Below are 26,230 nucleotides of genomic sequence, written 5' to 3' on the forward strand. Positions count from 1 at the left end.
TTTTAGGATGGCACTAATTATCCTTATTCGTTTTTCCTCACTTTAATTTCTTCTTAAGATTTCTAGTGTAGGTTTGAACTATGACAGTGTTTTAAAAAATTTCCAAAAATTCTGTAAAAATTACAGTGGGTTACCATTTGCTATTCTAGCTTGTTTTAAGAATTTGAGGCTTAAAATATAAAGGCTATGCTTTAGACAAAAATAGTAAGAGTGGTGTAAAATGGGTCACTTACACTACATCTCCTAATTAAGGGTGGGTTCTGCCCTAAGGGTTATTTTTGCTAGCATCTAACATTAATAATAGGCTTCTGTGCCAAAAATCACAGAAAGCTAAGGGATGGTCATTTAGTTATGATTTTCTAAAGTTAAATGCCAAAAAGGTACTTTCTACTACATTGTTATTTGAAAAATGTCAAACTGCAGATTCCATATTTTTCCTACGTTCTTATTAACAAAACATTAGTTATCCCAAGGGTTGAGGTGTTTCCACCTTGGGGTTATTTTTGTAGGGTTTTTCTAAGTTTTCCTTGTTTTATTAAAATAAAAGGTATCCTACTTATTTTATACTAAAATAGGGTATGATAGATTTTTCCAGTGATCTACATTGAATAAGTATCCTAACAAAAATAGGGGTGCCCTCTGGTTCATTATTTAAATCACATTTTCTATTTTTGTTAACCTTAAGCATATGGTAAAATAAGGGGTAAAAACTAACTTAATAGAGTGGACAGAGAGATTCAACATTTTTAATTAGGTCAGTAGGTGGACATAGATTTCTCCAAATTTTTATAACCCTAGCCAAATAGTACAACTATTTTTCTTTCTATTATTGAGCTTTTGGCCAAAACTATAATTAAATCAGAACCTTATAGTTTTCTATAGTACATAGGGGGTTTTGTATTTTTCTTAAGTAGGTTACATTATTTAGAGTCTGACAGAATTTGTTTGACCAAATTTGGATGAACTAAACCGAAGTTATGGATTTTCAAAGTTTCTGTTCAAATTTAAAATCAGGTTTAATAAGGTTTTCTAAAAAAGCAGTTTGCGCCGAGGTCCCTGGGTTAAAGCTAAATCAATCTTCGCAGTTCTACCCTTGCGCCACTATTTCCCTGTGTCTCTGACATTTCACAAAACCCCCTGACCTTCTCTCCCTCTCACCCGCAGTCCTTCCCCCAATGTAAACAGTAACCGCGGGAGAGAAAAGGGTGGCGCGGCTTACCGACGGCGAGGAAGGTCCGGCGAAGGGTGGGGTTGGCTCGGGGAGACTCTGGCGGTCACGTCGAGGTACGGCTTGACGTCGGGGATGGCCGGAATCGCTCGGTCCACGCGCGCAGGCGGGTGTTTTCGTCGGCGGCGAGTGTACCGGCCAAACCACGACGAACTGGTTCAATCCAAGGGCACGGTGAGCTTCACGGGGTAACGTAGTGACCGTGTGCACAAGGAATCGAAGGATGGTTGAGTGGATTACCCGGTCCACGTACTCCGGCGGGGTTGAGAGCTCCGGTGAGCGTGGACTGGCCTCTCCGGCGAAGCAAACTCCGATTCCTCGCTCGGGGAGCTTCACGGAGGTGTGCACAGTCTTCTCCGAGGGCTGGACGGGGTTGGGAATGGCTCTATTGGCCGGTCTACGGTGGCAGAGGGATTGGGCGGCCGCGGACACGCTGCGCACGGGCAAACGGCGGCGAGCTAAACTCCGGTGAAGTTTGAGGGTGCGCGGAAGAGTGCAGTCGAAGCCTGGGAGGGCTTTATAGGCGAGGGCGCGGGCCATGGCGCTGGCTTGGCTCGGGCGCGGCGCTGGGCATGCGGGGGCGTGCTCTGGCGCGGGCAGAAAGCGTCGAACACGTGGAGGTGTGTTTCTTCCATTGTTCAAACGTCTGCAGAGATCGCAAACGTGCGAATCTTGCCATGAATCCGGCGCAGACCTCTTCCTGGCACCTAGGGCTATCTCTCATGTGTGAGTTCCAATGGAGGATACGCCCTAGATCAGGAGATAGACGGGCGCCAAATCTGGCTTGTCTCACTGCCCACATCGCGACAAAACTGATGCCAAAACCTGTCAAACGTCAAGGGCTCGGTCTCCACTTTTTCCAGGGGGTGCCTTAGGTGGTATGCCACACTTTTGGTATAGAACCTAAGTGGTTTTGGTGCCATCTTCAAAGTGAACACGGTTGATCTTTAAATTAGGGTTAAAAATTGGACTTAGAGAGAAATAGAGAGCTCTAGCTCTCTCTCCACTTGGAGATTTGATTTAGGGTTTCTCCAGGGGTCTTTTTGAAATATTTCCCTCCCCTAATTGCTGGTTATAAGGTTACTTAAGGTTTGGGTAAATGTTACTCATGTTTTGCACACTTGTTCACTCTCTTTCCCCTCTCATCAAGGGTTTTAGGAGATAGGGTTTAAGAGAGGTCTAGGGTTCTTCTCCCCTCCTATCCAAGGTAGTAAGTGTGCAAGGATTAGGGTAATGCTTTTGGTCACTCACAAACCTTGGTTAACATCTAGCTTTCCAAGGCCCTCATGCTTTTGCTCCTTAAGTTCTTCCACAGGTGCTCATAGCCTTTAGTATCAAGGTGGGTTCTAGCCATGGTAACACCTGGGGTGTTACAGCCCTCCCCCCTTAAAGGAATCTCGTCCCGAGATTTTAGGTAGAGGCCCTTGGAGGGTGCTTGAAGGTGTGTTTGTGTTATTCTTCCTTTACACTCAAGTTTCTCTTATTAACTGCTCTTCGAATGTCATTCTCTTTGCAACTTCAGAAGGAAGCCCTTCTTAAGTTAAATCCACAACTTAGACTATCCTTGTTATCTAAGTTTTTCTTATAATTGAATTCAAAGGGCAGGTGGGGGTGGGGTCTTGGGGTTACATACCGACTCCTTTGGGTAAAAAGTCGGGGAAGCGAGAGCGTAGAAAATCCTCAGTCTCCCATATAGCTTCTTCTGCTGAATGGTGACTCCACTGAACCTTGTACATTCTGACCGACCTTGCCCGAGTTGATCTCTCCTTTTGATCTAATACCTTGACGGGGTACTCTTGGTAGGACAAGTCTGATTCTATCTCAATGTCTGGTTCTGGTAGTACTTCAGTGGGTAGGCGAACACATTTCCGCAGCTGAGATACGTGGAACACATTGCGAACTGCTGACATGTGAGGTGGCAATTCCAATTGATAGGCAACGGGTCCACAAGCTTCCTTGATCTCGAAGGGTCCAATATAGCGAGGAGCTAACTTGCCCTTGATCCCGAATCTCTGGACACCCTTGGTTGGTGATACCTTGAGATAAACATGATATCCCACTTCAAACTGTAGGGGCTTCCGCCTCTTGTCATGATAGCTCTTTTGTCTGGCCTGAGCAGCTTCTAGGTTCTTCTTGATGATCCTGACCTTTGCCTCTGCCTCAAGTACCAAGTCCGGCCCAAAAATTTCCCTTTCTCCTGCTTGAGACCAATTTAGTGGGGTCCTACACCTTCTCCCATACAAGGCTTCGAAAGGTGCCATCTTCAGACTGGACTGATAGCTGTTATTGTAAGAGAACTCTGCCAAGGAAAGACACTTGTCCCAATCCTTCCCATAGTGTAGTGCACATGCTCGCAACATGTCTTCCAAAATCTGATTTATCCTTTCTGTCTAGCCATCTGTTTGGGGGTGGTATGCTGAGCTTCGGATGACATGGGTCCCAAGTGATTCTTGCAATTGTTCCCAAAATCGTGCCACGAATGGTGCTCCTCTGTCCGAGACTATAGTCTTTGGTATCCCATGCAGACGAATTATTTGATCAATGTATATCTCTGCATATTTCTCTGTCCTGTGGGTGGTGTGTACTGGTAAGAAATGCGCAGTCTTTGTCAATCTGTCCACAATAACACAAATTGAATCATGGTGCCTGGAGGTATTGGGTAATCCCACTATAAAGTCCATGCAAATGTCCTCCCATTTCCAAGATGGTATGGGAAGGGGTTGCAAAGGGCCTGCTGCCTTCAAGTGACTAGCTTTTATTCTCTGGCAAGTGTCACACTCGGATATGTACTTGGCAATTTCCCTTTTCATTCTGGTCCACCAATATAAGGATCTAAGATCATGGTACATCTTGTTGCTACCAGGGTGCATGGAGAATTTGGAAAGGTGAGCTTCATCTAGTATCTTCCTTCTGAGCTCAGGGTCCTTGGGAACAACCAATCGGTCTCCAAACCATAGGATTCCCTTGCTGTCCTGACGGAAGCATTTGTATTTCTCTGCCTTTTGCTTGACCATTACCTTAATCATTTGAACACCCTTATCCTCAATCTGTGCCCTCACTATTTGCTCTTGCAATGTGGGTTCCACCGAGATATAACTTAATTCACCGGAAGGAACAACTTCCAGGTTCAGCTTGCACAACTCATCGCACAGGGTGGTAACTCTTGTATCTATGCTTATACAATTGCACTGGGCCTTTCTGCTCAAGGCATCTGCCACAACATTGGCTTTACCAGGATGGTAATGCACCTCTAAATCATAGTCCTTGATTAACTCCAACCATCTCCTCTGCCTCATGTTCAGATCTGCCTGCGTGAAGATGTATTTGAGACTCTTGTGATCAGTGTAGATGTTACAGTGGGCTCCCATCAAGTAGTGTCTCCATATCTTAAGAGCATGAACCACAGCTGCCAATTCCAGATCATGTGTAGGGTAGTTCTGCTCATGGGGCCTGAGTGCCCGGGAAGCATAAGCAATGACTCTATTTTCTTGCATCAAGACACATCCCAATCCAGTACCAGAAGCATCACAATAAACTTCAAATGGCTTGGTGCTGTCCGGTTGAGCTAGCACTGGGGCTGTTGTCAAATGCTGCCTCAAGGTATGAAAGGCATCTTCACACTTCTGGCTCCAAACATACTTGACTCCTTTCTTTAACAGTTTAGTCATTGGTTTGGCAATTCTGGAAAAATCCGGGATAAATCGTCGATAATACCCTGCCAATCCCAGAAAACTCCGAATCTGCCTTACTGTAGTCGGGGGTTTCCAATCCATTACCTCTTGTACCTTCTCAGGATCAACTGATATCCCATCCTGAGAAATTGTGTGACCTAAGAGTTTAATCTCCTTCAGCCAGAACTCACATTTAGACAACTTAGCATAAAGATGATGATCGCGCAGCCGCTGAAGCACGATGTGCAGGTGCTCAGTATGTTCGTCTTCATTCTTGGAATAGACCAGAATATCATCAATGAAAACGACCACGAACTTATCCAATTCTGGCATAAACACTGAGTTCATCAGGTACATAAAATAAGCCGGGGCATTGGTCAGCCCAAAATACATCACCAAAAATTCATACAACCCATATCTGGTAGAGAAAGCCGTCTTGGGAATATCGCTGGCATGGATCTTGATCTGATGGTACCCTGAGCGAAGATCTATCTTGGAGAACACTTTGGCTCCTACCAACTGATCAAATAGAACATCAATACGGGGCAGTGGGTATTTGTTCTTGATAGTCACCACATTGAGAGGGCGGTAGTCAACACACATCCTCAAACTCTCATCCTTTTTCTTCACAAATAATGCTGGACATCCCCATGGTGAAGTACTTGGGCGAATAAACCCCTTGTCCAACAATTCTTGCAATTGCTTCTTCAATTCTGCCAATTCCGCGGGAGGCATCCTATAGGGTCTCTTAGAGATAGGGGCAGTCCCGGGTTGCAATTCGATGGCGAACTCAATATCTCGGTCAGGTGACATCCCTGGCAATTCATCTGGAAACACATCCGGATAGTCACAGACTACTGGGATCCTTTCTACCGGGGATTCTATCATAACAAAGGCACAAGAACGGGTGCATCCCTGGTCGGGTAGATATAAGGTGATCTCGCCCTCCAAAGGGGAGCAGATTTCTATGGCTCTGGCTGCGACATCAATCATCGCGTGGTGTCGTGATAACCAATCAGTCCCTAGGATGATATCCACACTATCCAATGCCATTATTAAGAGAGTGGTTTTGAAAATGAAACTACCCAGCTTAATTGGTACGTGTCTATTGATCTGATAGGTGGCAATCCTGCCTCCTGGTGTTGAGATGGTAATACCCCCATTGGTGTGGTGAAAAGGCAATTGGCACTTGGCACTAAATTTGGTACTGATAAAACTGTGTGATGCACCAGAATCAAAAAGAACAATAGCAGGATAATTCAAAACTGTAAAGATACCAGTCAAGACGGGTGCTCCCTCTGGAATATCAGCCATGGTGGTGAAGTTCAGCCTGCCCTGTCTCACTTGCACCTTCTGCCTCTTCCCTTAGTTCTGATTAACATTCTGCCCCTGCCTCTGCTGGTTCCGGGGACAAATCTTGGCATAGTGTCTGGTGTTGCCACAGGTAAAGCACCTGTTGTCATTTGCCTGGCAGTACTGCTGCTGCTGCTGATTGTTCCTCTGAGCTGGAAACTGGGCGTGGTTGGGTGCCTGCTGCTGCTGCTGCTGAGGTCGGATCACCCATCGCCCTTGCTGCTGCTGGGGTCCCCTGCTCTGAGTGTCGGACACAATCCTGAAGCGCTGTGGCTGAGCTGAGGGTCCTGCCACAGGGGTCTTCCTCTTCTTCTCTGCTTGTCGAGCTGTAATGCAATCCTCCTGGGAGATAGCCAGTTGACTAACTCATTGTAGCTGTTGGCCCTGACGGTGTTGAGACGGTCACGGAGCTTAGTGCTGAGCCCCCTCCTGAACCTGTCTCTCTTCTTCTCATCCGTATCAGCGTGATACCCAGCATACTGGCACAAGTCATTAAAGGCCTGGCATACTGCAACACTGTCCTGTTGCCCTGAGTGAGTGCCAAAAACTCATTGAGCTTCCGGTCCATAATCCCGGCTGGTATATGGTGTCCCCTGAAAGCTGCCTTGAACTCCCTCCACTCTACCTCTCGGTCCTCTGGCTGCATAGCAAGAAAATGATCCCACCAAGTCCTTGCGGGTCCGCGAAGCTGCTGGGTGGCGAACCTAACTTTGGTGACTTCTGAGCAAGCTCCATGGAGTAGTGGGAATTTGGATTCCACCACTCGCAACCACACGTCTGCATCAAGTGGATCCTCTGCCCTTGTGAACAATGGAGGCTGGGTGCTGAGGAACTCCTGGTAGGTAGCCGCCGCAGGGTGACGCTGATGGTCTCCACCACCATAGTGCTGAGGTGGTGGCTGACGCTGAGCTAGCTGCCTCAAGATCTCATTCTGTTGAGCCATTAGCTCCTGCAGAGTGGGAGGCGGTGGCGGCGGTGGAGGAACGCGCTCATTCTGGCCACGACGCTGCCTCCCAGCCATCTGAAAAACCACATATATACTTAACACCGTATCTCCAAGTTCAAGGTTTAATCGCGGCGAAAAGAGTTAAAAGCAAAATGATAGATTCCAACTTAAACAGAAAGGATTTAAAAAGGCATAAATTTTTCCTTCCAAATTTAAAACTGATAACAACATCCATCAATCATGCTTCCAAGAGAGTTTATCACGGTTACATCATTTGTCCCAAAAAGACTCAACTCTATCTAGCCTAGTACCCCAAGGGTGCAAAAGCTAAGCTAGCTGCGAGGAGTCCTACCATCACCGACTTCTAACTCTGTCCCTGACACCTAGTGAGCGAACGAGGCAACACTCGACTCGGGGGAAGGTGGTCTCCCTGAGCCAGCAGTGTCCAAACTAGAGGCAGGCTCATCTCCTCCCTCGATGTCGACGTCCTCGTTGGCCTCAATATCCTGGATCTCCTGGTGGTGCATATCCAAGTGCTCGTTAGCCTCAGCAAGCTGCTGCTGAGTGTAACACCCTGAATTTGGGGGTATAAAATTTCTTTGCTCATATTCACAAATTCAGGTGTTACTTCCCTTTTCTCATCCTTCCCCAATCTTCTCTTTCTCATTTCTATAGAAGAAGAGTGGTTATTTTATTTGTAATTTTAGTCTATTAGCTCAAACTCCAAGGGAGTGTGAATTGTTGCATCTTGTTGAACCCTAGATTTCACTTTTGTTTGGTGCATAATTCTTAGAAAGTCTAATTTGAATTTGTGGCTTATTTGGATTTGAATCAAATAGAGAAAATAAAAAGAAAAGAGAAAACAAATTCCAGAATAAAAGAAAAAGGAAAAGAAGCCCACTCCCTCCGCCCCCTCGGCCTTTCGGCCCACTAGGCCCATCCCGCGCGCGCGCCTCTCCCCCCCTCCTCTCTCTGCCCCGGCGGGCCCGCCCGTCAGCGCGCCCGTTTTCCCCGCGCCCGCGCCCGCTTTCCCCTCTCCCTCTGCCCGCGGGCCCCGGCTGTCAGCACCGTCCTCCCCGCGTAACCGCCGCCCGAGCTGCGCGTTGCCGCGGTCTCCGCGCCCACGTCGCGCGTGGAGCTCGCAACCGCCCCGCCCCCGGCCACTTGAACCCAGAACCCCGCTCGCCCTCTCCCCCTCCCTCATTTGCGCACCAGCAGACCCCTCTCTCACCTCCCCCGCGCTGCGCACACGCCAGAGCACCGCCGCCGTCCCGAGCCCGTTTCCCCGTCGCCGTTGGAGCTCCGTCGTGCTCTCTGCCACGGTGAGCTTCGCCTCGACGTCCGCAACCCGGGACGCGCCCCAGTTTCCCCTCCCCCTCTCTATTTCCCTCTGCCCACGCTCACCCGCCGCCCTCCGTGCCGCCGCAGGGGTCCGCCACCGTCGACCCGGGCCGTCGTCGCGCCATTGCCGCCACCGAGGAGTCCCCGGAGTCCGCCTTGAGGTAAGGAACCTCCCCTGCCCTCTCCCTTCCTCTCTATTGCTCTCTGCTGCGCTTAATTCCTCGTCGGAGTTGATTAACGCCGCCGCCGAGCCGCTTTGCCGTGGACTGCCCCCCTCCGGTGCCCCTGCCCCGACCCAGTCCCCACCGGACGATTCCCCGCGCCCTCCCCAACCTTCCCGGCCGCTCCGGTCGCCCTAAGGACCCGCAGAGCCCCCGCGCCCTCGTCTCCGGCGAGCTTCTCCGCCGCGGGTGCGGCCGCCGCCGTCTCTGCTGGCTGGAGAAGGGGACAGAAGCCAGCCGCCCCATCCCCGCCGTCCATCTCAGATCGGATGGCTCTATTTTAAATAGCCCGAGCCCAATCCTGGCCACCCACCGGAGATCCAACGGCCCAGGCCCACTTCCCCCACACCCCGCGCCCGCTCTGCCCGCTAGCCCCGCCTGTCAGCCCGCCCGCGCCCGCGCTGCCCGCTGGCCCCGCCTGTCAGCCCGCCCGCGCCCGCTCTGCCCGCTGGCCCCGCCTGTCAGCCGCTCAGGCCGCCGCGCGCTCGCGCGCCCGCCCGCGGATCTAATCCTGCGCGTTGATCTGAGATCCGACGACCGTAGGAGCCCGATACCCCTTCGCCCGCGCGTTTTCTTAAAGAGACCCCCGGTTTTCTGAAATTTAACCCGGCGTCCCTGGATTCTCACAGTTAGGTCCTCGGACCTTTTATTTAATTCAAAATAAGTATTTAGGGTATATTTTTAACCCCTAAACTTGTAAAATTCATAACTTTGTCATATGAACTCCAAATTAGGTGCTTCAAATTGCAAAATGCTCATAGTATTTTTGTCTATCTATTTAAACAATGTTTCCCTGCTGTTTCCATGTCCCAATTAATAGTTGATCATTAGGATAGGATTAAGGTTATTGGAGCCCTATTTGAGATAAATAGAAGATGGTAGACTTTAATAAAAGTTAGAGCACCTAAGTTTATGGACTTAAACCTGATTAGTAGATAATGAATCACTTGAATAGTCCTCTACCCTAGACCTAGGGAATACCAGAGTACCAATCCTTTTCTATTATGAACTTGTGATCTCTCTGCTGCACATGTTTGGTATATTGCTTTTGTTTGCTATTTCCCAAGTGCATAGTGTGAATGATTACTTTACGTAGACAACGAGCAGTCCGTGTTTCCTGAGGAAGTTGCAGAGGAAGTCCCTGATCAGCAGTTTGGTGAAGGCAAGTGTCCTCTGACCCATTATGTCCTATTCACTTATAACTTACTATCCCGCATTACTTACTTGAAACCTAAGGATTGACTAGCTTTACACTTTACTTTATCCTTGATGACCTTATGGGTTGTTATGGTTAGCATTCTGCTATTGCCTTAACTTAATCAATGAACATGATGTGACTATTTATGATACTGTTATCCGGATGATGTTGATGATCCTGTGATACTCTAGGGGGCTCAGGCTGTTTCCTGAGTACCTCTCCGTAAGGACCTGTTCGTTGAGAGACCACCCGGGATAACAGTGCAACCATGAGGGTGAAATGGGATGCCCTTAGCTAATTAATTAGAGGAACTAGAGGTGTAGTTGCTTAGCCGTCGTGCCGTCAATGGGGTCCAGGCACAGTGCTTGCTCTGCCGAGGCTGAGTGCCGAGGTTCTTTCGTTTTGCTCTTTGTTAGTCACTCTCCTGCGGGGAGGGGTACTGTGTTTATCAAACTGGAGAAACCTAACGGGCAGCTATGATCTCTAGGGAATCTTTGTAAAAGCTACGTAGTGATGCCCTGCCGGACCACCTAGGTAGTGGTCAATGGGGATTAGCTCTCCCCGGGTAGAAAGGGAATCATGACTCATGGGTAAAGTGTGCAACCTCTGCAGAGGGTAGTGAAACTGATATATCAGCCGTGCTCACGGTTATGAGCAGCCTTGGGATCCTCTTTGATTAGAGATACAGATGGTTCGAGATACAAGGATTATGTTATGGTTTTGGTTCGACTATGATGATGTTGTTCCTCGATGAGGAAATGGTTTACGGGTTGGTTAATGCTAAAATCTGGCTTCTACTAATGATAAATACTTGACCAAATAAAAGCAATTGCTTGAGCTTAACCCCACATAAAGCTAGTCCACTTCAGCCAAACGGGGCATTTGCTGAGTACGTTGATGTGTACTCATCCTTGCTTTACCACAAAACACCAGGTTGTCCGCATTGTAACCACTGCTCAGGAGAAGGTGAAGCCGTGGAAGGAGACTTCCAGGAGTTCCAGGACTACGACGAATTCTAGGTGTGGGTTGGCGGCAACCCCCAGTCAGCTGCCTGTGAAGGCCTTATCTTTACTGCGTTTCGCTAGCACTTTGATTTAACTGTTAAGTTGATGACTATGTGGATATCTATGACTCTGTGATGTAATAAGTTAATACTCTTTTATGTTATTATTCGAGCATTGTGCGATGATGTTCATTTATGTAATCGCTGTGTACGTGAGTTCTGATCCTGGCACGTACATAGTTCGCATTCGGTTTGCCTTCCAAAACCGGGTGTGACATAAGTGGTATCAAAGCCAGGCTGACTGTAGGACCGCTGACCTAGAGTAGCACTGGTCGTACTAAGGACTATTGACCTTCCCTCTCACCTTGACCTCTGATGTTACTTCAAAAGTCGGTCACCTCGACCAACCCTATGTTTTACTACATATATATACTAAATTATACCTTGTTAAAATTTTTATCTTATTCTGTCTATGGTTTATTCACTTGTCACATTAGTTCTGCTCTTACTCTTATGCTTACGGTGTCTTTTGTAGATGGCTCGTCTTAGACACACTGCACGTAAGTCGGTGATTCCTTTCCTGCCGTCTCGACTTGCGGAGCGTCCTCTGCGCCGCACCGTGTCCGGTCAGTCGAGTCACCTGGAGAGACTGCACCACCGCCTGCGTGAGGAGCAGGAACGCCGGCGCCAGCACAGAGAGCAGCAGGGCTCTTCCTCCTCACCCCAGCAGGAGGTGGAGTCCGTGAGGCCCCGTTCCTCTGTTGCCCAGCTGGAGGCGCCCCCTGCACCACCACGGGACGCCCCGGCTGTTGGAGGAGCTACTGGAGGAGGTCCTGGAGGAGACCCCGACGACGACGACTCAGACCACAGCACGGAGTCCTCTGAGCCGCAGGAGGCGGAAGGATGGGTCGCCCGACCCATCACCCGTGACGCCGCTCGCGGTTGTCACTTCCACGACGCACTCGACACCTTGCTGCGCCAGGCTTTCGACCGGCACACCTGGTCGATCGAGTATCGTTGTGTAGTCTACCAGCACAGTCGCGGGAGGTACCCGGACCGCTGGGAGGCTACCTGCCTAGTTCGCCGTCCGGAGGATGATCTCCGGGGAGCAGAGGCCGTTTCGGAACACTACTCCATCTCCGAGAGGGACACTGCAGAGGCGGCTATGCAGGATGCAGCACGACGTGCACTCTCCCAGTACTGTTCTTTGTTCGGTGGGGTGGCCGACGGTCTTAACCTTCGGTACTACCCCCGCCGCCCTACTGACAGCACAGAGAGTGTGGTTGTCTCACCTGTTGGTGAGGCTAACCCTAGGTTGAGCAGCACAGTCAACCTAGTCGCAGTGCTTAACACTGAGCTAGATCACTCTCTGGACGAGCTAAGCAGGGCTCGAACGGAGATTGCGGAGTTGCGTGCTGAGCTGGCAGAGCGCCATCACCAGGAGGGTGGTTCCCCCGCTCCTGTTGGGACTCAGCACCCATACCGCTCGCCGCCACGTGGTCACCACACTTATGGTTCCCTTGCCTGTAAGACCAGGATAGATCTGGATCCTTAGATCGTTAGCGTCGGAGTTTGTAATAATTCTTAAGTCAGATGTCTCAGTCTTAGGTAGTCAGTTTAGTTCGCTTATCAGTTGCTTCCATTTAGTCTAGTTTGCTTATCAGTTGCTTTCATGCTTGTTATGATGAACTTGTGCTGGATTCGAATCTTTGTAATGACTGTTGCCAACCTGTGGGTTTCCCCTGCAGTTTGGCCTAGCTAGTAATGTTAATGAAGTCAGTTATTTAGTTGGGAAACCATTTACTTCTACTTTCCTTCTTATCTAAGAAGCTGTGTTGAATCATAATGAGGATCAGTGAAGCTCTTTGTTCACTCAGTGTCATGAAGAATTCTGTATTCTCTTTTCTTATGCTGAAGGGTTGTAAGATCAATGCTGATGTATGAATGTCTTCCACAGATGTCTGACAACAGGCGCCGATGCAACAGGCGTGCTCAGCAAGAGCAGCACGACCAGCAGGAGGAACATCAGAGGCAGCCTCCCCCACCACCCCCGATGTCAGTGGAGCAGATGTTCTTGATGCAGACTCAGGCTGTGCAGGCCATTGGGCAGACTCTGGCAGCCATGCAGCAGGCTCAACAGCAACCCCAACCCCAATTGCAAGTGCAGATGCCCCAGATGCCACGGGATAAGCGTGGCGAGTTCATGAGAGGGCACCCTCCTACCTTCGCCCATTCTGTTGACCCCATGGATGCAGAAGACTGGCTGCGCGCAGTGGAAAGGGAACTGCGCACCGCCCAATGTGACGACAGGGAGAAGGTTCTGTATGGTCCCCGTCAGCTAAGGGGAGCAGCCCAGTCCTGGTGGGAGTCCTACCTCGCCACACATGCTGACCCCGAAGCCATCACCTGGGAAGAATTCAGCGAGAGTTTCCGCAGGTACCATGTGCCAGAGGGACTGATGATCGTGAAGAAGGAGGAGTTTCTGGCTCTGAAGCAGGGACCCCTGTCTGTTAGTGAATACAGGGATAAGTTTCTGCAGCTATCCCGTTATGCACCTGAAGACGTCAACACTGATGCTAAAAGGCAGTACAGGTTCATGAGGGGTTTGGTGGATCCCCTGCATTACCAGCTGATGAACCACACCTTCCCCACCTTCCAGCACCTGATCGATAGAGCAGTTATGACTGAGAAGAAGCGTAAGGATATGGAAGATCGGAAGCGCAAGATGAGTGGACCCCAGACCGGAGGCATCAGCCGTCCACGTTTCTCAGGCAGTTCATATCAGCAAGGCAGGCCTGGTCACCCACAGGGATATCAGAATCAGAATCAGCGTCCACATCAGCAGCAGTTTCAGAGGCAGTACCCACAACGGCAGCAGTATCGTCAGAACAGCCAGCAGGGAGGTAATCAGTATCAGAAGCAGAACAACCAGGCACCTCGCCTTCCTGCCCCAGCAGCAAATCAGAACAATCAAGCAGCCCCAGCACAAGGAGGAGGCAGAGGATGTTTCCACTGTGGAGAACAAGGCCACTGGGCGATGCAGTGCCCGAAGAAGATGGCGCAGCAGCAGACCAACCCCAATGCTCCAACAAGGCAAAGTGTACTGCAGCCGGCAGCAGGCAATCGTAGCCAAGCGTACAACCGTGGAAAGGTGAACCACTTGGAGGCCGAAGCAATTCAGGATGCACCAGATGTGGCAGTAGGTATGTTCTCAGTCGAATCTCATCCCGCAAAAGTGCTATTTGATACTGGTGCAACTCATTCATTTGTCACTGCAACCTGGGTAGAATTGCATAACATCTCAGTAGAGGCAATGATGCCGCCCATGAGGATTAATTCGGTTGGTGGCAAGGTGCAAACAGATAAAATATGCTCAAATGTAAGGGTGGAAATAAGGGGCATAGGGTTCCCAGTGATCTAATAGTAATAGACACCCTTGGGGTAGATATCATCCTAGGGATGAATTGGTTAATGAAGTATGAAGCAAATGTTAGTTGTGACAAGAGGACCGTAACATTGAAGTCCCCGTCAGGAGAAGAGGTAGTGGCCGAGCTAAGGATGCCTAAATCAGCGGAGGGAGATTGTCACCAGATTTCAGTTGATAGTAAGGAGCCCAACCCGCTCGAGGCTATCAAGGTCGTGTCGGACTTTCCGGACGTGTTTCCCGAGGAGCTAATGGGCATGCCACCCGAGAGAAAAGTCGAATTTGCCATAGAGCTTATCCCTGGTACCGCCCCCATTTCCAAAAGAGCCTATCGAGTGTCTGGACCAGAATTGGTGGAACTCAAGAAGCAGATTGACGAGCTGTTAGAAAAGGGTTACATCAGGCCAAGCACCTCGCCTTGGGCCGCTCCAGTGTTGTTTGTAGAGAAGAAAGATGGTACCAAAAGGATGTGCATAGACTACAGAGCCTTGAATGAAGTCACTGTCAAGAACAAGTACCCCCTGCCAAGGATAGAAGATTTGTTCGACCAGCTCAGGGGTGCCAGCGTATTCTCGAAGATAGATCTGAGATCAGGTTACCATCAACTCAGAATCCGACCCTCGGACATACCGAAGACGGCATTCATCACCAAGTACGGGTTATATGAATTCACAGTTATGTCTTTTGGTTTGACAAATGCGCCAGCCTTCTTTATGTATCTGATGAACAGCGTGTTCATGGACTATCTAGACAAGTTTGTGGTAGTGTTCATCGATGATATTCTCATATACTCTCAAAGTGAGGAAGATCATGTAGAGCATTTGAAGATGGTATTGCAAAGACTTCGGGAGCATCAGTTGTATGCCAAGCTGGGCAAATGCGAGTTCTGGATTCATGAAGTCTTATTTCTGGGTCACATCATAAACCAAGATGGGTTGGCAGTGGATCCAAAGAAAGTAGCAGATATCCTGAACTGGAAAGCACCGAAGGATGTTCGTGGGATCAAGAGCTTCATTGGAATGGCTGGATACTATAGGCGTTTCATTGAAGGCTTCTCAAAGATTGCTAGGCCAATGACAGCGTTACTAGCGAAGAAAGTTGAGTTTAAGTGGACCCAAAAATGTCAGGAAGCATTTGAAGAACTGAAGAATAGATTGACTACAGCTCCTGTGTTAGTCCTGCCTGATGTTCACAAGTCATTCTCAGTGTATTGCGACGCTTCTTACACTGGATTGGGATGTGTGCTAATGCAAGAAGGAAGAGTTGTAGCATACTCATCTCGACAGCTGAAGATCCATGAGAAAAATTATCCCACACATGACCTGGAGTTGGCAGCAGTGGTTCATGCCTTAAAGACCTGGAGACATTACCTGTACGGGCAGAAGTGCGACATCTACACAGATCATAAAAGTCTGAAATACATATTCACCCAGTCAGAGTTAAACATGAGGCAGCGAAGATGGTTGGAATTGATCAAAGACTATGAGTTGGAGATACATTACCATCCAGGCAAAGCCAATGTTGTTGCAGATGCTCTGAGCAGGAAGAGTCAAGTCAATATGTTGGCCACGTGCCCGATGCCGTATGAGTTAGCCAAGGAGTTCGACAGACTGAGCCTCGGTTTCCTGAACAGTACGCAAGGAGTAACAGTGGAATTAGAGCCCACCCTAGAGCGGGAGATCAAAGAAGGGCAGAAGGATGACGAAAACATCAACAAGATCCGGCAGCTGATCTTAGAAGGAAGAGGCAAAGACTTTCGAGAGGATGAAGAGGGAGTAATATGGTTCAAGGACCGGTTGTGTGTCCCCGACCTCAAACCTATTCGGGAGCTAATCCTCAAGGAAGCTCATGAGACAGCCTACTCCATACACCCTGGAAGTGAAAAGATGTATCAGGATTTAAAAAGGAGATTTTGGTGGTATGGCATGAAAAGAGAAATCGTAGAATATGTCGCCATCTGTGATAGCTGTCAAAGAACCAAAGCAGAGCATCAAAGGCCCGCCGGATTGTTGCAGCCATTGCGGATTCCTCAGTGGAAGTGGGATGAGATCGGGATGGATTTTATAGTTGGCCTACCTCGTATCCGGGCCGGCTATGATTCCATCTGGGTGGTTGTGGACCGCTTAACAAAGGTGGCCCACTTTATACCTGTGAAGACAACGTACACCGGAGCAACGTTAGCTGAGTTATACATGTCATGGATAGTCTGCCTTCATGGTGTGCCGAAGAAGATAGTGTCAGATCGAGGAACGCAGTTCACCTCTCATTTTTGGCAGCAGCTACAAGAAGCTTTGGGCACACATTTGAACTTCAGCTCGGCTTATCACCCGCAGACAGACGGTCAGACTGAAAGAACTAATCAGATCCTAGAAGATATGCTGAGAGCCTGTGCGTTGCAAGACAAGTCAGGATGGGACAAAAGGTTACCTTATGCAGAATTCTCCTACAACAATAGTTACCAGGCCAGCTTGAAGATGTCACCATTTCAGGCACTCTATGGGCGGAGTTGCAGGACTCCGCTGCACTGGGACCAGCCTGGAGAGAGACAGGTATTTGGCCCCGACATCATACTTGAAGCCGAAGAGAATATCAAAATGGTTCGGGAGAACCTGAAGATAGCACAATCAAGGCAGCGAAGCTATGCGGACAGAAGGAGAAGAAAACTGAGTTTTGAAGTGGGGGACTACGTCTATCTGAAGGTGTCACCTATCAGGGGAGTCAGAAGGTTCGAAGTTAAAGGCAAGTTAGCACCCCGGTACGTCGGACCATACCAGATCCAAGCCAAGCGTGGAGAAGTGGCCTACCAGCTCAACCTACCAGAAAGTTTGTCGGCAGTGCACAATGTGTTCCATGTGTCCCAATTGAAGAAGTGTCTGCGAGTACCAGAAGAACAGTTGCCAGTGGAGGGTTTGGAAGTCCAAGAGGATTTGACCTACATAGAGAAGCCAACGCAGATTCTGGAGTTTGCAGACAGAGTCACCCGGAGGAACACCATCAGAATGTGCAAAGTCAGATGGGGTCACCACTCGGAGGAAGAAGCAACCTGGGAACGAGAAGATGATCTGAAGGCCAAATACCCTGAACTCTTTGCTGACCAACCTTGAATCTCGGGGCGAGATTCTTTTAAGGGGGATAGGTTTGTAACACCCTGAATTTGGGGGTAAAAATTTCTTTGCTCATATTCACAAATTCAGGTGTTACTTCCCTTTTCTCATCCTTCCCCAATCTTCTCTTTCTCATTTCTATAGAAGAAGAGTGGTTATTTTATTTGTAATTTTAGTCTATTAGCTCAAACTCCAAGGGAGTGTGAATTGTTGCATCTTGTTGAACCCTAGATTTCACTTTTGTTTGGTGCATAATTCTTAGAAAGTCTAATTTGAATTTGTGGCTTATTTGGATTTGAATCAAATAGAGAAAATAAAAAGAAAAGAGAAAACAAATTCCAGAATAAAAGAAAAAGGAAAAGAAGCCCACTCCCCCCGCCCCCTCGGCCTTTCGGCCCACTAGGCCCATCCCGCGCGCGCCTCTCCCCCCCTCCTCTCTCTGCCCCGGCGGGCCCGCCCGTCAGCGCGCCCGTTTTCCCTGCGCCCGCGCCCGCTTTCCCCTCTCCCTCTGCCCGCGGGCCCCGGCTGTCAGCACTGTCCTCCCCGCGTAACCGCTGCCCGAGCTGCGCGTTGCCGCGGTCTCCGCGCCCACGTCGCGCGTGGAGCTCGCAACCGCCCCGCCCCCGGCCACTTGAGCCCAGAACCCCGCTCGCCCTCTCCCCCTCCCTCATTTGCGCACCAGCAGACCCCTCTCTCACCTCCCCCGCGCTGCGCACACGCCAGAGCACCGCCGCCATTAACCGCCGCCGTCCCGAGCCCGTTTCCCCGTCGCCGTTGGCAGGCCTGGGCGTTCGGTCTTAACCGATATTTCGGTTCGGGTATTTCGGTTTTTAAAAAATTCGGTTTCTGCAAATTGGAAACCGAAATTGCAATGGAAAAATCAAGAACCGACAATTCGGGTACCCGAATGATCGGTTCGGTCTTTGATAAAAAACCGAGCTAACCGAGTTCACACATCATCGTTCTCTATCAGACTTATCACCACACAGCAGCAAAGCAAAGCAATGGGACCATATCCTGACATCCGTGAGAGCGAGACAGTGAAAGTGAAACCTCCAGCGTGCGCCTTGAGGCGATTCCGATGATGGGTTCACCCCCTATGCTTGCCTAGTCGGACGTCCTGGCGTCCTGCAGGAGCATGAGCCCGACGGAGATGACGGTGGCGAGCAGCAGCGTGGGCACCTGCTCCATGGCGTCGCTTATCCTCGGCACCTGCCTGGCGGCGCTCTTGGCCGTCACGGCGAGTCGGCGAGCAGCGGCGCGCCCAGGATCGCCACGGCGGCCTTGTTCGCGACTCGCGAGCACCAGCCGGTGATAGGTAAAGGCTGAGCTGCAGAAGGGAGATATATGATTTATATCGGGTAGTTCTGATAGTTCGGGTAGCTGATCATAAAACCCGAGCAAACCGATCTAAGCATCGGTCTTTGCAGATCAACAACCGATTTGAGAACCGATGACCGATATTTCGGGTATTTCGGTTTCGGTCTTCGGTCTCGGTTTTTTTTGCCCACCCCTAGCCGTTGGAGCTCCGCCGTGCTCTTTGCCACGGTGAGCTTCGCTCGACGTCCGCAACCCGGGACGCGCCCTAGTTTCCCCTCCCCCTCTCTATTTCCCTCTGCCCGCGCTCACCCGCCGCCCTCCGTGCCGCCGCAGGGGTCCGCCACCATCGACCCGGGCCGTCGTCGCGCCATTGCCGCCACCGAGGAGTCCCCGGAGTCCGCCTTGAGGTAAGGAACCTCCCCTGCCCTCTCCCTTCCTCTCTATTGCTCTCTGCTGCGCTTAATTCCTCGTCGGAGTTGATTAACGCCGCCACCGAGCCGCTTTGCCGTGGATTGCCCCCCTCCGGTGCCCCTGCCCCGACCCAGTCCCCACCGGACGATTCCCCGCGCCCTCCCCAACCTTCCCGGCCGCTTCGGTCGCCCTAAGGACCCGCAGAGCCCCCGCGCCCTCGTCTCCGGCGAGCTTCTCCGCCGCGGGTGCGGCCGCCGCCGTCTCTGCTGGCTGGAGAAGGGGACAGAAGCCAGCCGCCCCATCCCCGCCGTCCATCTCAGATCGGATGGCTCTATTTTAAATAGCCCAAGCCCAATCCTGGCCGCCCACCGGAGATCCAACGGCCCAGGCCCACTTCCCCCACACCCCGCGCCCGCTCTGCCCGCTGGCCCCGCCTGTCAGCCGCTCAGGCCGCCGCGCGCTCGCGCGCCCGCCCGCGGATCTAATCCTGCGCGTTGATCTGAGATCCGACGGTCGTAGGAGCCCGATACCCCTTCGCCCGCGCGTTTTCTTAAAGAGACCCCCGGTTTTCTGAAATTTAACCCGCCGTCCCTGGATTCTCACAGTTAGGTCCTCGGACCTTTTATTTAATTCAAAATAAGTATTTAGGGTATATTTTTAACCCCTAAACTTGTAAAATTCATAACTTTGTCATATGAACTCCAAATTAGGTGCTTCAAATTGCAAAATGCTCATAGTATTTTTGTCTATCTAATTAAACAATGTTTCCCTGCTGTTTCCATGTCCCAATTAATAGTTGATCATTAGGATAGGATTAAGGTTATTGGAGCCCTATTTGAGATAAATAGAAGATGGTAGACTTTAATAAAAGTTAGAGCACCTAAGTTTATGGACTTAAACCTGATTAGTAGATAATGAATCACTTGAATAGTCCTCTACCCTAGACCTAGGGAATACCAGAGTACCAATCCTTTTCTATTATGAACTTGTGATCTCTCTGCTGCACATGTTTGGTATATTGCTTTTGTTTGCTATTTCCCAAGTGCATAGTGTGAATGATTACTTTACGTAGACAACGAGCAGTCCGTGTTTCCTGAGGAAGTTGCAGAGGAAGTCCCTGATCAGCAGTTTGGTGAAGGCAAGTGTCCTCTGACCCATTATGTCCTATTCACTTATAACTTACTATCCCGCATTACTTACTTGAAACCTAAGGATTGACTAGCTTTACACTTTACTTTATCCTTGATGACCTTATGGGCTGTTATGGTTAGCATTCTGCTATTGCCTTAACTTAATCAATGAACATGATGTGACTATTTATGATACTGTTATCCGGATGATGTTGATGATCCTGTGATACTCTAGGGGGCTTAGGCTGTTTCCTGAGTACCTCTCCGTAAGGACCTGTTCGTTGAGAGACCACCCGGGATAACAGTGCAACCATGAGGGTGAAATGGGATGCCCTTAGCTAATTAATTAGAGGAACTAGAGGTGTAGTTGCTTAGCCGTCGTGCCGTCAATGGGGTCCAGGCACAGTGCTTGCTCTGTCGAGGCTGAGTGCCGAGGTTCTTTTGTTTTGCTCTTTGTTAGTCACTCTCCTGCGGGGAGGGGTACTGTGTTTATCAAACTGGAGAAACCTAACGGGTAGCTATGATCTCTAGGGAATCTTTGTAAAAGCTACGTAGTGATGCCCTGCCGGACCACCTAGGTAGTGGTCAATGGGGATTAGCTCTCCCCGGGTAGAAAGGGAATCATGACTCATGGGTAAAGTGTGCAACCTCTGCAGAGGGTAGTGAAACTGATATATCAGCCGTGCTCACGGTTATGAGCAGCCTTGGGATCCTCTTTGATTAGAGATACAGATGGTTCGAGATACAAGGATTATGTTATGGTTTTGGTTCGACTATGATGATGTTGTTCCTCGATGAGGAAATGGTTTACGGGTTGGTTAATGCTAAAATCTGGCTTCTACTAATGATAAATACTTGACCAACTAAAAGCAATTGCTTGAGCTTAACCCCACATAAAGCTAGTCCACTTCAGCCAAACGGGGCATTTGCTGAGTACGTTGATGTGTACTCATCCTTGCTTTACCACAAAACACCAGGTTGTCCGCATTGTAACCACTGCTCAGGAGAAGGCGAAGCCGTGGAAGGAGACTTCCAGGAGTTCCAGGACTACGACGAATTCTAGGTGTGGGTTGGCGGCAACCCCCAGTCAGCTGCCTGTGAAGGCCTTATCTTTACTGCGTTTCGCTAGCACTTTGATTTAACTGTTAAGTTGATGACTATGTGGATGTCTATGACTCTGTGATGTAATAAGTTAATACTCTTTTATGTTATTATTCGAGCATTGTGCGATGATGTTCATTTATGTAATCGCTGTGTACGTGAGTTCTGATCCTGGCACGTACATAGTTCGCATTCGGTTTGCCTTCCAAAACCGGGTGTGACACTGAGTGTTAATGAGCTGATCCTCGAGAACCTCAATGGTGTTCTCCCTGGTGCCCACTAGCTCCTCCAACTCTTGGATATCAGTGGATAGCTGCTCCACCTGCAAGTCCTTCTCCACCATTTCTTGGGACAAGTCAACCACGAGTTCCTCTCTGTTGTCCAACGTAATCTTTGTTGCCTCCAGCAGTGCCATCAGGTGGGACATCGCCTCACCGCGCATCACCTGCAGACGGTACAGAGCATTCATGCATCGTACAGTCAAGTGCGCAGTCTGTCCTGGGTAGATGGCCCAGATATCCTTGGCATGCTCCACCCGATCCTTCCACATTGGGTCGTCCTCCTTCTCGGCGGGGAACAAGCCAATGGGGTGGGTAGACAGCTCCAACGGATGGAATCCGCAGAAAGTGGTCAACCCATGCAAGGCAATCGCCTCGATGGTGTCCTCAGCTCGGTATCCAAAAGACTCGGAGTCCAAAGAGCGCCAGCCTGGCTGTAGGGGATGAGGCTCCAAAGTCATCCTCACCCTACAGCGGGGCACTCGGTGCTTCTCGAACTGCTGCACCGCGTACTGAGGGGGTGTCGCGTATCTGCCCCCCTGAAGTACCTCCCACAAAATGCGGGGAAAGCCCTCTCGTGCAAGCCCGTCAGTGTGGGACAGTGCATTTCCGTCATCGGAGGATCCGTGGGAAGTCATCTGTGTACGGTTAAGCGTAAGTAAAAGAAAAAGAATTATAAAAATAACAAGAAAAATAAAACTCAACTTTTCTCTAGTTAAATAAAATGGTACTGAGGACTTAGTTGGTTATCATCTTGTTTTTAAGTCTTTACTCAATTATCCATTTGTTTAATTTAGTAATGCATGCATGCTCGTCCTGAACGACCTCACCAATATAAGGGGATAGGGAAGAACTCCCATCCCTTAAGGTGGCCTATAGGGCCTAATCACTTAGCCACCTAGCTACCCTTCTATCATCCTAAGGCTTCACGTCCTAGGTCTATCCTGCTCGTCCTACTATCTATCCAACATTGTTTCTATCAAGTTTTACTTGGAAAAAGATGGTATTTATATTTTATTGATTCCTCTGTGGTGGTGCAAGCTCCGATACCAGCTGTGGCGGAACTGCCCGAATTATTCCAACTTAAGTGTCTAAGTCCCGCTTTAAAGGCTAGACCACACTTAAATGGGAATAATCCGTCAATCCCTCGGATCTAGTCCGACACGGCCACTGACAGGATCAAGTACCACAATCTCACTCGATGGTGAGTCACAGAGCAAATACAATAAAGCATAAAACCATGCATGACAGAGTATTAAGTTATTACATCATCATCGGAGTTTTTCAAAAGTAGCCATCAGTGTTCGAAGTGCAGCGGAATGAAACTAACGGTAATTAAGCAGAGAGATGGGGAAGCCTGTCCCATCACTCCTCATGCTCCTCCTCAGCCGAGGCAGGGTCCCACTCGACAGTCCAACTCGGTGGCAAGATGAACGACCAAGTCACTCCAGCAACCATTTCCTCCAGAGAACCTGTAAAAATTATGCCACAAGCAAGGCTGAGTATACTAATACTCAGCTAGACTTACCCGGTGTGAGGAGTCTACTCCTCTACCTCTAGACATGCAGCTGTTTGGCTGTGGGGTTTGGTTGCCAAAAGCACTAGCTGAGTTTCTAAATCAAGTTTTTAACTTTGTCAAATTTAAGTGTGACTCTCTTAAGGCTAAAGATGTACTATCTATTCATACATGGTAGCAAGCATTATTATCAGTCAACAGCTTACATCAACTCATCATATTTCCACTTGTTACTCAATGTAGCAGCATGGATCAAGCAGTCTCATTAGTTGCGAGAAGCAGACGATTCGAATCGAGTTTTTATCCTTGCAAGGTAAACCTAAACACACGACATGTAGGGGCACTCCGTCCCCACACACATCAACCGTCCCCATCGATTCCCCGTCAGCAGATCAGGGCTCACCGCCTTGGCGTACAATGCCTCACTGACCCCGACTGCCGTCGTGCAGTGACCGCACTTGTACCCACCATAACCGGAATGGGAGACCACGTCTCAGGTCGCGTGAGGGGCAAAGTCTACTGCCAGGTTCAAGCAGGTACTAGGCTTACCGATTTACCATATTTCTCGGTATGTGTTTAGTACGTTCAAACGCTTGACACACGGTACCACACCTTAATCCTTATTCCAATTTTTTTATCCCGTGAACCACCAATCCCCATGGATTGTTGTCCACAACTAGCATCATTATGATAAGAAGTGGATACAATCAATTTCCTGACCTCGCGCGAGTGCTAGAAAAATCACTCGTCTTCTACCGAGATCCTACTTAATAAAGCAGCTACTCGACCTAGCATACTAGTATTCATCTCAACAGGATTCCTGAGATCATGCAACTAGGGTTTCAAACAACTCCTACACTTAAGTGCACAGTCAACCCTACAATCATTAAGTGAAGTAAAATAGCATAAATAATAGGTTATGCATAAACCGGGGCTTGCCTTCCAAAGCAGTGGCAGGCAGGTCCTCTGGTGCAGGCTCGGGTGCTGGATCCGGGGCTACCTCCTGAGCAGCTCCTTGCTCCGGCACGAGGATGTACTCTCCGTCAGCAAGGTTACAGTCTATCGAATGCAATGAACATGTATGTCATGATTATGCAGGATTTAATAACATTATGCTAAAAAGAAACTAAGTCAAGAAGTAACTTAGGGTTTCTTGGTTATGTGGGGCTTCTAGTGGGTTAGACTTATCACCTTTAGGCTTAGGTTTTTGTTGAGGATAAACATAGGGAATTTGTATTGCCTTTATATATTTCAGTGGACAAAATTACAAGGGTTATAGGATGGCACTAATTATCCTTATTCATTTTTCCTCACTTTAATTTCTTCTTAAGATTTCTAGTGTAGGTTTGAACTATGACAGTGTTTTAAAAATTTCCAAAAATTCTGTAAAAATTACAGTGGGTTACCATTTGCTATTCTAGCTTGTTTTAAGAATTTGAGGCTTAAAATATAAAGGCTATGCTTTAGACAAAAGTAGTAAGAGTGGTGTAAAATGGGTCACTTACACTACATCTCCTAATTAAGTGTGGGTTCTGCCCTAAGGGTTATTTTTGCTAGCATCTAACATTAATAATAGGCTTCTGTGCCAAAAATCACAGAAAGCTAAGGGATGGTCATTTAGTTATGATTTTCTAAAGTTAAATGCCAAAAAGGTACTTTCTACTACATTGTTATTTGAAAAATGTCAAACAGCAGATTCCATATTTTTCCTAAGTTCTTATTAACAAAACATTAGTTATCCCAAGGGTTGAGGTGTTTCCACCTTGGGGTTATTTTTGTAGGGTTTTTCTAAGTTTTCCTTGTTTTATTAAAATAAAAGGTATCCTACTTATTTTATACTAAAACAGGGTATGATAGATTTTTCCAGTGATCTACATTGAATAAGTATCCTAACAAAAATAGAGGTGCTCTCTGGTTCATTATTTAAATCACATTTTCTATTTTTCTTAACCTTAAGCATATGGTAAAATAAGGGGTAAAAACTAACTTAATAGAGTGGACAGAGAGATTCAACATTTTTAATTAGGTCAGTAGGTGGACATAGATTTCTCCAAATTTTTATAACCCTAGCTAAATAGTACAACTATTTTTCTTTCTATTATTGAGCTTTTGGCCAAAACTATAATTAAATCAGAACCTTATAGTTTTCTATAGTACATAGAGGGTTTTGTATTTTTCTTAAGTAGGTTACATTATTTAGAGTCTGACAAAATTTGTTTGACCAAATTTGGATGAACTAAACCGAAGTTATGGATTTTCAAAGTTTCTGTTCAAATTTAAAATCAGGTTTAATAAGGTTTTCTGAAAAAGCAGTTTGCGCCGAGGTCCCTGGGTTAAAGCTAAATCAATCTTCGCAGTTCTACCCTTGCGCCACTATTCCCCTGTGTCTCTGACATTTCACAAAACCCCCTGACCTTCTCTCCCTCTCACCCGCAGTCCTTCCCCCAATGTAAACAGTAACCGTGGGAGAGAAAAGGGTGGCGCGGCTTACCGACGGCGAGGAAGGTCCGGCGAAGGGTGGGGTTGGCTCGGGGAGACTCTGGCGGTCACGTCGAGGTACGACTTGACGTCGGGGATGGCCGGAATCGCTCGGTCCACGCGCGCAGGCGGGTGTTTTCGTCGGCGGCGAGTGTACCGGCCAAACCACGGCGAACTGGTTCAATCCAAGGGCACGGTGAGCTTCACGGGGTAACGTAGTGACCGTGTGCACAAGGAATCGAAGGATGGTTGAGTGGATTACCCGGTCCACGTACTCCGGCGGGGTTGAGAGCTCCGGCGAGCGTGGACTGGCCTCTCCGGCGAAGCAAACTCCGATTCCTCGCTCGGGGAGCTTCACGGAGGTGTGCACAGTCTTCTCCGAGGGCTGGACGGGGTTGGGAATGGCTCTATTGGCCGGTCTACGGTGGCAGAGGGATTGGGCGGCCGCGGACACGCTGCGCACGGGCAAACGGCGGCGAGCTAAACTCCGGTGAAGTTTGAGGGTGC

Source organism: Zea mays, chromosome 5 (assembly GCF_902167145.1).
Source record: "Zea mays cultivar B73 chromosome 5, Zm-B73-REFERENCE-NAM-5.0, whole genome shotgun sequence".
Lineage (NCBI taxonomy): Eukaryota > Viridiplantae > Streptophyta > Magnoliopsida > Poales > Poaceae > Zea > Zea mays.